We start from the raw sequence: 12,842 nt of genomic DNA on the forward strand, positions 1-12,842 counted from the left end.
ATGAACAACATTATATAATGAGACTAAACATTTCATGGTCCAGTCTTATACAAACTCCTTTGTATAGAATATCCCCGCTCACATGTCTATACATGAATAATCAAAATCAGATCATTTGTAGCACTTTACAACAATTGTAACACCTACGAAGCGGGTCATACTCGTAGCGTCACCAAGATAAGGTACCCAACCTTATCCATCTACTACAGACAATTTAGGTTATCACTTAAACATGATCCACCTGTATGTCTCTACATACATGTTTAAGTTACAAGATAACCTTGGATGTTAGTTTATTGGTTTGTAGTTAATGCAACAAAAAAAAGGAACAAAATATCATATATTTTATTAAATAGACACTGAGTTTGTTCAATACATTTACAAACTATAGGACCATTCGAGATTTAGGGCATCAACCCCAACAATCTCCCACTTGACCTAAAGCTAGTGAGGTGTACAATATAGTCAAAATACAAAGTACACAAATAATAAACTAGGGCATAACATACGCCCAGTACAAATCTCACACTTGCCTTAGTCTAGATGTGGCCTGTCCTATAGGCCCATACTCAGTAGGTGACCATTAAACACCTTAGTCGTGAGGGCCTTTGTAAACGGATCAACAACATTGTGCTCCGAAGCTATTTGTGTGACAATCACGTCTCCTCAATGCATAATCTCTCGGATGAGATGATACTTCTGTTGGGATTGATGTCCTAATTCTCCCAGAGTCTCGTAGTTTGTAAACATTGTACACATTGTTATGAATAAAATAAGAGTTATTTTATTTGCATTTATTCATGTCCAATAAATAGAGATCCATGGTTATTGTATGTAAAATTAAGTATGTATATGAGACATACAAGTGGATTATGCCTTAAGTGATAACCTAAAAAGGTCTGTAGTATAAGGATATAGGAGGGATACCTTATCCTGGTGACACTACAGATACAATCCGCTTTGTAGTGGTTTTCAAGTGCTGTGAACTACTACAGATAGTCTGATCCTGGGCATTCACGTGGAGACATGCAAGCGAGGTTGTCCTATACAAAGAGTTTGTATAAGATCGGACCATGAGATGACTAGTCTCTTTATATAACGCCGTTGGTACTTGAGACTTACATCTCACCTAAACGACCATAGGTGGCATGATCTTAATCCTGAGTATTTTGGGAACTCTTGCCTTTGAGGGCGGTCCTTTGATTAGTACAGGTGAGAGTGGCCAGATTGCCAACTCAACAAGCCTACCTTTTTGGGGATTTTTCTGATTTGGGAGCTGGGAACTCAGTTACACAAGATGGAATTCACTCCTTCCCCAAAGCAGGGGTAAATAGATAGATTGCTCCTTTAAAGGCTGATTCTGGGTCTTGAACATAGTGGCCACATCCTATCTTTGGAAGAGAGGACTCAGTCATAGTAGGACCATGACTTATGTTTAATAGAGGGATTAGTGGTACTTAAGAAGTTAGATGTAACTACAGAGGCAAAACGACAATTTGGCCCAGGTGTACTTACGAGCGATCTATGAAGGGTTATCGCACTGTTGATTGGTTGATATGGACATAAAATATATCTGTAGTGAGGAGAGTGTAGCTGTCGATCTTTAGCGAGTACCCGACAGTTAACGGATGGTGGATCCCATGACTAAAGAGTTTAGTTAGTTATTCACGTATGGTGAAGCTTCATGCTATAGGTCCATAAGGTCCCCTTGGTAGCTCAATGGATTCAAGTTGAGAATCAGTTCTTGGTGTTAGTTTGAAGTGTTCAAATTGACGAGAGAAAATTCAATTATGTATGATATAATTGGTGTGATGTATGAGATATATCAAGTGGAAGATTAATGTAAATATGATTTGCATTAAGTATAATAAAATAGAAAAAGAACTATGGTTTATATGTTTCATGAGATGAAATATTAAAACTATAGGTTATAAATATAATATGGTAAGTTGGTTATCATATTTATTTATAATAATATTAATTATATGATAATTGTCTATTTTTCTCTAATAACCAATTAAGTGGGAGGTTATTGGTGGTTTTATAGTAACCGTGAGATAAAAGAAAAAATGCGTTCATAAAATTAGAAGAGTACTCAATTCGGAAAGTACTCACAGTAAAGCTATCAAGTGAAAGTGTTTCACTAAGCGATAACTAGTAGAAAGACTAAACAATCATGGACTAAAACTATATGATAGTTCACTCAGATGGTCGTAGCTAAATGATCACGTGGCATTGTCTATACGATAGGCTGCCATATTCTACACGATCAAGCACATCGTCTATATGATAGACAACATACCATCTCCCCCTTGCTTGATCGTCTACACGATTGTTGCTTCTCCTGTCTCTTCCTCTAACCAAGTCCATACAGAGCCCACAACTCCTGAATTCCCACACCGAGAATACCAAGGTAACCATTGTGGTGGTGTCCTCACTGAACTCGATTGATTTCGAGGTTCTGGAGGTCGTTCGTTGGGTTCATGATCATTGTGTTCGTTGTGTTCGTACGGGTGATCGTGTTGTACCGATCGTTGCGTTCGAGGGCTATGTGCTGTTCTTGAACGCTCGGAGATTGATCGAGGGAGTCATGAAGAATGTTTCTTCAAAGGTATGCATACTCTATCCCTTAACTCTCTCTTAAAGCATGTTATAATTCCTAGTTGAGCATGACCTATCAGTTTCCATTTCTTGTACTATAATTGATTATGTTCAACTTCGAATGGAATTTGGAACGATCCTTCTGCTGCTCATAGAAATCCTCATGTCTGATTTCCTTCAACTTTCGCTCTATATGCTTCCCGAGCTTGTGATTTCTAGGCTCTTGAGAATTAGCCACAATACCATTATTATCACAATAAAGTATGATGGGCTTTGACATGTCTAGAACAACATCTAAATCAGTCAAGAATTTCCTGAGCCAAACAACTTTCTTAGCAACTTCACAAGCCGCTACATACTTAGCCTTTATAGTGGAGTCAGCAACCCTCACTTGGTGCTTGTCCATACTACTGCCCTCCATTAAGAGTGAACACTGATTCTGATGTGGATTTCCCAGAATCCTTATCAGTCTGAAAATCAAAATCTGTGTATCCCCTAAGGATTAAATCCTTAGAACCATACACGAGCATATAGTCCATAATTCTTCGTAGATACTTGAGAATGTTTTTAATGGCGATCTAGGGATCTAATCCTAGACTAGATTGATATCTACTGACTATTCCTACTACATAGAAGATGTCAGGTCTAGTATATAACTTCACATACATCAAATTGCCCAAAGTCGATGCATATGGGGTCCATCTCATCTCCTCATCTTCTTGAGGTGTCTTAGGACACTATTGCTTAAACAATATCACTCCATGCCTGAAAGGTAATAAGCCCCACTTGGATTCCTTCATCAAATATTTGACCAGCATCTTGTCAATATACGATGCTTGGGACAGAGCTAGCATTTTGTTCTTTCAATCTCTAAAGATCTGAATACCCAGAATAAACCGAACCTCTCCCAAATCTTTCATTTGAATTTGGGTCGCTAGCCAATTCTTAACTTCCGTCAGTAAACCCACATCATTCCCAATGAGTAGGACATCATCTACATATTGTTGGGGTTTGATGCCTTAAATCTCGTAGGGTCCTCTAGTTTGTAAATATTGTATGAACAAACTCTTTATGTAATTAATATATGATATTTTTATTCACTTTATCTATAATATATGTGATATTTTTGTTGTATTAACCACAAATCAATAAACTAACATCCAAGGTTATCTTTATAATTTAAACATGTATGTGGAGACATACAGGTGAATCATGTTTAAGTGATAACCTAAATGGTCTGTAGTATATTGATAAGGCTGGGTACCTTATCCTGGTGATAGTACGAGTATGGCCCGCTTTGTAGGTGTTACAATTGTTATAAATTACTACAAATGATTGTTGCATTTTATGTCCTAAAACTCATAGTTTGTAATATCATATTCTTGTTCAATAAAGCTGTTATTGAATATCCGAGTCTACTAAGTTTAAGTTTGAACTTTATGTAGTGACATAAATGTGGATCAAGTTGAAATATATAACCAAAATGGTCTATAGTATATGAATAAGGTTGGGTGCCTTATTCTAGGGACACTATAGATGTGGCCCATTTTTTAGTTAGTACAAACGATGTGATCCTAAACCGTTCATGTGGAGACATGAAAATGGAGGCATCCTATGTAAAGAGTTTACATAAGACTGAACCATGAAATAGTCACTTTTTACGTTCTAAATGCTGTTTAATGTATAAAACTGACTATTTCATTAATTGATGACCTAGGTAACTTAATCTTAATCCTGAGTTAACTATGAACTTCTGTTCACTCGTAATTATCCTTAGATCTACATAGGTAAGGGCAATTCATTATCGCTGGCCCAATAAGCCTCCCATTTCAAGAATAAGATCAGGTAGATTGTTGGGAACATAGGGTGCAAGATAGAATTCACTACAACCCGTTATAGGGATAGTAGATAGGTGGTTCCCTTTAGTACTAAATACAGGTCTTGAACAAGGGGCCCCACCCTCTCATTGGTCTGAGAGGGGTTCGGTTTATAGGTTGGACCTTAAACCAATTGTTCATTAGAGGATCAGTGGAACTTAAGAAATAAGATGTAGTCTCGGGGATAAAATGGTTTTTATGACCCAGCCGAGATTACGAACAACCTGTGAAGGATTAGCTTACTAATCATGGTTATATCATATGGACACAAATATATCTATAGTGAGGGGAGTGACACTACGAGACTACAGTGGAATGACCCGTGAGTTAACGAATGTTGATTAACTTCATCTAAAGAGTTTAGCCAGCTAATCTCGGATCGTTGGAGCCCATGATCTATAGGTTCATTAGGTTCCTCTACTAGCTCATATGGAATAAACTTAGAACAATATGATAGAATAATTCGAATTGTTTGAATTAGGTGTAGAGAGAGAAATCGACAAGTATATGTGATATAGTGGTCGGTTTTTTAGTTTATAGATACAACTTTAATATTTAAATGTGATTTAAATATCAAGAATATGAATACGTTCATATTCGGAAGCTCGGAAATAATCGAAATGGTTAAAGATGTAAAAAGTCAAAGAGTTGACTTTTGACTTTGAAAAGTCAAATTTTGACCGACCTTATATTCAAATGTAATTTGAATTTCAAGAAAATGAATACGGATTCATGCTCGGGAGGTCAAAATTAGTCAACATGAAAAAAATCATAAAAAGTCAAAATGTTGACTTTTCGGTCAAAGTTTGACTTTGACCAAATGACTATTTTACCTTTTGATTAAAGTTAGTAGGAAAATCCAAACTTTTGTTGGATAATTCCACTAACAAAATAGTGGGCTAGGTGTTGGCTTATAGTGGAGATATTAAGCCTACTTAGATAGTGGATTCTAGGTGTTGGGATTTTATGAAGTTATTTCATGCAATTTTGCATGCCCATTTTCTATAAATATGGGCTTGTGATTTGGATTAAAAACTTTTAGACTTTTTGCCAAAATAGTTTTCTAAAATTGGGCTAAAAAAAGAAACTCAAACCCAACCCAAAATCCCTTATTCTATTTCCATCTCTTTCTTTCTCTCTCTCGGGTTCTTCATCCATCGGGTCCCACAACCCGGTTCTGAGTCCAGAGGATAGTAGGTCAGCTCTAGTGATTGTCCGATTCGTGCTCGAGCGGAGATAGACGAGTTTCGGGAGCTTCAAAGGTAATATTTCAAAATAACCCTAATTAGTTTATTTAGGGTTGCATGTTTTATTTGTGCAATTAGAGTAAAATCGATTCTCTTTTCCGCTGTGCATGCTTATTTTTCCATCAATGATCTAATTTTGATCATCAATGTATTAGACATGTATAGAAAATGTTCAGTCTCATTATATAACACCGTTCATAATTGAGATTTTCATTTCACAAGGATGACCATAGGTAACATGACCTTAATCCCGAGTGAGTTGTGAGAGTGGCCAGACCGCCGACTCAACAAGCCTACCATTTTGGGGATTCGTCTAATTGGGGAGCTAGGAACATAGCTACATAAGATGGAATTCACTCCTCGAAGTAGGGGTAAGTAGATAAATTTCTCCCTTAAGGGCTGATCCAGGTCTTGAACAATATGGCGTCACACCCTCTTCTGGCCTGTGAGGGGTTTAGTCATAGTAGGACTATGATCTATTGTTCATTAGAGGGATCAATGGTACTTAAGGAGTTAAATGTAACTACAGGGGCAAAACAGTAATTTGACCTAGTTGTACTTACGAGTAATTTGTGAGGGGTCATCGTACTGTTGATTGGTTATATCAATGGACACAAAAATATCTCTGTAGTGAGAATAGTGCAATTGTTGGTCTTTAGTGAAGTGCCCGACAGTTAACGGATGGTGGATAATGTAATTAAAGAGTTTAATTAATTATTCATATACCTTGGAGTTTCAAGCTACAGGTCCATAAAGTTCTCTTGGTAGCTCAAAAGAATTTAGTTGAGAATCAGTTTTTGGGTTAATTTGAATTGTTCAAATTAATAAGAGGGAATTTAATTATATATGATATAATTAAATTGTTTCAATTACATATGATATAATTGTTATGATATATTTGATACATTATTGTTTAATTGGAGGAAATAAATATTTGAATGAGATTCAAATATATTTTCTATGAATGTGATTTATAGTTGTTAAATCTAATATAAATGTGATTTATATTAAATGTCATAAAATAAAGAAAAGAAACTATAGTTTATATTGTATATGATACAATATTAAAAGATATAGGTTATATGTTATATTTGATATAAAATATATTTTAATATAAATATAATATGATAAGTTAGTTATTATATTTATTTATATTATTTTACTATTTTGAATAATATCTTCCTCTTTTCTCTCTAACCATCTTAGTGGGTGGTTATTGGTTTTGTGGCAAAAAGGAATATAAAGAAAAATTAGTTTTCTTCTCTTCCTAACAAAACATCTACATGATTGAAGCTGTCTTCTTCAATCAACTTCTTCCTCCAAAACTCAAACAATCCCTCCAAACCAAGTCAGAGCCGACCACTCTTGGGTTCTTACCCTGAGAATACCAAAGGCTCACTGTTGTAGTGTCCGATCTATTTGGTTCGAGAAGTTCTTGAAGAGGGTCTTCAAGGGTTGTTGAGTTCGTGACTGTTCAAGGGAATTACAAGAAGAAATGTTCTTCAATGGTGATATCTCATGAACTATTTTTCCTTGTAAAAAGCATGTTGTAATTTGTTTATGAATGCATTTTATGTTTACTGTAAATTTAGTTTTCAATAAAAATGGAATTTGGACGATCTGCTTCTGCTCAAGGATCTCTTCAAATCGAGTTCCTCCACATATAACACTAGAAAAACTACTGAACTGTTGATGATCTTCTTGTATACACACGGCTTATCAATGTTTTGATCCAAGCCATAAGATTTGATCGTAGCATCAAACCTTATGTTCCAAGATTGAGAAGCTTACTTCAGTCCATAAATGGACTGATTAAGCTTGCAAACCTTTTACTCTTAACCTTAGGTTATGAATCCCTCAGGCTGCTCCATGTAAATGGTCTCCTTAAGATTGTCATTCAAAAAGGCAGTTTTGACGTCCATCTACCAAATCTCATAGTCATGATATGAGGCAATGGACAGGAGGATCCGGATAAACTTAAGCATGGCAACATGTGAGAAAGTCTCCTCATAGTCAACTCCTTTAACCTGGGTATAATCCTTTGCCATCAGTCTAGCCTTGAAGGTTTGCACCTTCCCATTAACACCCCATTAACTCTTGTAGATCCATTTACAGGCTATAGGTTTAACCCCATCAGGTTGATCTACAAGATCCCATATGAAATTGAAGTACATAGACTCCATTTCGAGATCCATTGCTTTGATCCATTCATCTTGGTCAATATCCTCCATTACCTTATTGTAAGACAATAGATCTTCAATTTCACCATCAGCTACCATAGCTAGGATTTCTTTAAACCCTTATAGCGAACAGTGTTGGGTATTATGTCTTAAAACTCGTGGTTTGTAAACAATAAAACTTATTCTGAAAAATTCAATAAGTTGTTATTGAATATATATTGCATATTAGAAATCCAATAAACCTAAAAAACTCTTGACTATTACATGAATACTTGAACTTTATGTGGAGACATAAAAGTGGATCAGGTTCGAGTAAATAGTCAAAATGATCTATAGTATATGAATAAAGTTGGGTGCCTTATTCCGGTAACACTATTGGATGCGACCTACCCTGTAGTTGTTACAAAGAGTTGTAAAGTGCTACAAACGAAGTGATCCTAATTCGTACATGTTATGACATGAGGAGTGGGGACATCTTGTGAAAATGGATTTGTACTTTATAACGTTGTTTACTGTTTAAGACTGACTATTTCAAAGCGATGACCTAGGTAACTTGACCATAATCCTGAGCTAACTATGAACACCTTTTTATTCAGGATTATCCTTAAATTTGCATAGATGAGGGTTGGCTCAACAACGCCGACTCAATAAACCTTCATTTCAGGAGTAAGACCGGGTAGATAGCTGGGGACATAGGATGCAAGAAGGAATTCACTCCTACCTGCTTTTAGGGATAGTAGAGAGGTTGTTCTCTTAAGTACTAATTCTGGGTCTTGAACAAGGGGTCTCACCCTTTCATTGGCCCGTGAGGGACTCAGTTTGTTGATTGGATGACAGATCAATTGTTCATTAGAGGATCATGGGACTTAAGGAACAAGAGGCAATCTTAGTGGATTCCACTACATACCCTCTCGGGCAGTTAGTCGCCGCTGATCAGCTCATGACAAGCATTGCGACCGCTCATAGACAAGCGTTGCTACAGCCTCATACTAAGCAAAGAGAATTAACTCACTATACTCGCGCAACGCACACCTCTCGGAGGTTTGCTACATGCTTCATATCTCTATGCCGCATGATTAAGTATGCGATAGCGCTTGTAATCTTACTTAGTTTGTTGCAATGACAGTAAGGGATGATAAAGAAGAATTTAATAAAGATGGAGTCGAAGGATATAAATAGATGCATTGATTACAAAATGTATTAATGTCTTAAGCCAAAATGTAATACAATACAGAGATAGAAGAGAGGTGGAAGGCTAGACATAGGCAATCTCTTGCTTCCATCAGATGTATGTCAAGGCTGCTGGTGGTGCCATGGATGGGCGGTGGAGTAGTCTCTCTCGAGATCTATCTTCGGCAAAGCTCTGGTCATCACTCAAAATGGGTTGTAGAAATGAATAACTCTCAAAGAATGTCTTCTCACGCTCTCATCTGTGATCACAAGGATCTGCCTTAAGGTAGAAGCTCGGATACCTTGAATTTAGGCTCTAAGTCTCTATTTATAGTGCTCAATCGCCGACAGCATTAATGGTCCCACTCTGAATCACTGCCACTAACGGCGCGGTAGGTGAAATGTCAACATCACCTTTTTTATACTCCCAAGGTATACGTTCATGCTAGTTTTTTTCGAAGTACCATCGCATTCCACCAACCTTGTGATCACATTTCTATCATGGTTATTACTTTGTAGCCGTAACATTCATGCGATGAATGCATGTGATCAATAGCCGCAACATCCATGCGATGAACGTATACGATCACCCTTGCGATGGTTTGGGATTCACCGCATACGATCGATTCCTGCGATAGCTACAAAAATAGACATTTTGATGCAGAATAACGCATGATATTGGGTTAGCAGAGATTTCCCATGCTAATCGACGTAAGCTCACTTTTCACATAAATTCTTAGTATAATCACCGCATATTCTACTTGTTAGCCCTCATAATTCTAAATAAAAGGCTACAATAACTTGTATTTCTACCAGCTATCAATTAACTTATTAATCATGGTTATATCGAATGGACATAATATATCTATAGTGAGGGGAGTTCAACTATGGGCTTTAGTGGAGTGACCCATTAATTAATGAATGGGGGTTAATTCGGTGTAATGAGTTTAGCCAGTTAATCTCGGATCGTTGTAGCCCATGATCTGTAGGTCTGCGAGGTCCCCCTACTAGCTCGTAAATGGATTAGCTTTAGAGTAGTGTGATAAATTAATTTGAAACGTTCAAATTAGAATTAAAGAAATTAATAATTATATGAGATATAATTACACGTTTAATTTTAAGAATTAAAAGGAATAGGAGAATTAATATTTAAATATGATTTAAATTAATTAGAATTAATTAAATTGTTTAAATAATTATTTATTAAATTTATTAGAAAAAATAATTTTGCAAAATTAATAATATTTTCAATTTTTGAAATCAAATTGATTTTTGAAATCATTTGAAAAAATTGAAAAGCACAAAATGGAATTTCCATTAACACCTTCAACTAGCTCATACCAAACCCACTTAAGTTTGGCTTCAATAACTCCAAGCATGAGCTGCATCTCATGCAGCCATCTTCTATGCATGAGAGTTCTACAATAAATAAAGAAGATTGGAGTGAAATTGAGGCATGCATCTATAGATTTGTTGCTAAAAAATTCGGGTTGAATAAGTGGTTCTTCAAGTGAGTTGTAGCAGTGAGTTCTTCTCAAAGTTTCCTTTCATTCAAGCTAATTTTGAGTCCCACAACTCAATCTAAAGCTCCAAAAGAATAGTGGGGAAGATCTTGAGGTGGTTCACAATAAGATTCGGAGTAGTTTACAGCTGAGAATCAAGATTTCAAGGAGTTCTACAAAGGTATGGCTTGTAACCCTCTTGTGTTTGATGAGCATGCTTTAGTTACTGCCAAAACTAATGAATTGGAGTGCTTATTGATCCTTGTTGCTTTCGCTGCTTGCTAATATACTCTAACAAATAGATGGGTTCACAACCCTCCCACTACGTCGAGGTTCCCTCAACACTTGAGGTAGATTTGACCTAGTAGATGATACTACTTCAACAACTCTTGTTGAGGTACTCAGTTCTTCAACCACTCTTGTTGAAGATTTAGTAGTTTCTTTTGAAATTTCATTTAACACAATCTTACTTTTGGGCTTGTAATCCTTTATGTGGTATTCTTCAAGAAAATTAGCATTTGTCGATACAAACACTTTTTTCTCTTTATGATCAAAGAAGTAACCACCTATCGTTCCTTTGGTGTAGCCTACAAATGGCACAATCTTGAACGTGGTTCTAATTTCTTAGGATTAGCCTCAAGCACATATGGTGGGCAACCCCAGATTCTGAAATGATGTAAACTAGCTTTTATGACCATTCCATAACTCCAAAGATTTTCTAGCAACACTCTTGGAAGGAACGTAGTTCAAGATGTACGCTGTAGTCTCTACTACATAACCCCAAAAACGAGCCAGGTAAGGCGTAACTCATCATAGACTGAACCATGTTCAACAGGGTTCGATTTCTTCTTTCTGATACACCATTTTGCTAAGGTGTATCAAATGTTGAGAATTGGGATACTATTCCATGTTCTATCAAATAGTTCTAGAATGTTAAGTCCATAAACTCTCCACCTCGATCTGATCAAAATGTTTTAATCGTTCTGTTTAATGCATTTTCAACTTAAGCCTTGAATTCTTTGAACTTTTCAAAAGATTCAGACTTATGTTGCATTAAATAAACGTACCCATCTTGAATAATCATCAGTAAAAGTGATGAAATATTGATAACCTCCCCTAGATTTTACATTCACCAGACCACAAAGGTCTGAATGTACTAGCTCTAAAGGTTATTTGGCTCTATGACTCTTTCCAGTAAAAGACCTCTTAGTCATCTTGCCTTCAAGGCATGACTCACATATAAGTAAAGAATTTTCTTCTAACTCACTTAGAAGTCCATTCTTCACTAACCTCTTAATCCTATTGAGATTGATGTGTCTTAGTCTTAGGTGCCAAAGTTGGGGATTTTCTTTAACATAAATTTTAAGTCTTCTATGTTGAGTTATCGTAGTCTTAAACATTTCTGTGTTATGGAGGGCGCTAGTTGCTAACTTTCTTAGCACATAAAGTTTATTTTCCAATTTTGCAAAACAAATATCAACACCATTTTTGGAAATAAATACTTGATTTACAATGAGGTTGATACAATATGAATGTTTAAGCAAACACTTTACAGATACAAGATTTCTTTTTAAATCAGGAACTATATAAACATTTTCTAAAATAAGAAATTTATTCTGTAAAGTCAACCAAAGACCTCTCACTGCCACAACTGAGACAACGTGCCCAGTTCCAACTTGCATCATCATCTCACCAGCATCTAGTTACCGCCAGGAACTAATTCCTTGAAATGAAGAACGGACATGATTAGTGGCCTCAGAGTCTATAATCCATGCAAAATCATCATTTTCCACTAAGCAGTTTTCCAAAACAAGTAAATCATATTTATCTTGTTTGGCCTTCTTCTTTTCTGCCAAGTATTTGGGACAGTACCTCTTCCAATGCCCATCTTGGTTGTATGGAAACAAATTCTCTTTGCAGCCTTGACGGTCTAACCCTTTGAGCAGCAACTGTAGGGTTAGTTTTCCCCTTTCCACCATTCTTCTTCTTCCATTTTTTGGTGTCGGAGGAAGAAGGTACAGACTTAGTTCCAGAGGTTGAACCTTTATAGAACTTCTTGGAAGATGAAGCAACATTTGCTTCACCCTTCTGCTCCTTATTTTTCATCAAGGATTGGAAGGTCTGTAGCTCATTGAATAGAGTGGTCAGGTTGTAGTCAATCCTATTCAAAACAGTATTGCTACAAAAATGTAGGAAACTTTCAGGTAAAGATTCCAAAATGAAGCTAACCTGACTGACTTCATCGATGCTCGACACATTCATCTC

This window comes from Benincasa hispida, chromosome 12, assembly GCF_009727055.1.
Source record: "Benincasa hispida cultivar B227 chromosome 12, ASM972705v1, whole genome shotgun sequence".
Classification (NCBI taxonomy): domain Eukaryota; kingdom Viridiplantae; phylum Streptophyta; class Magnoliopsida; order Cucurbitales; family Cucurbitaceae; genus Benincasa; species Benincasa hispida.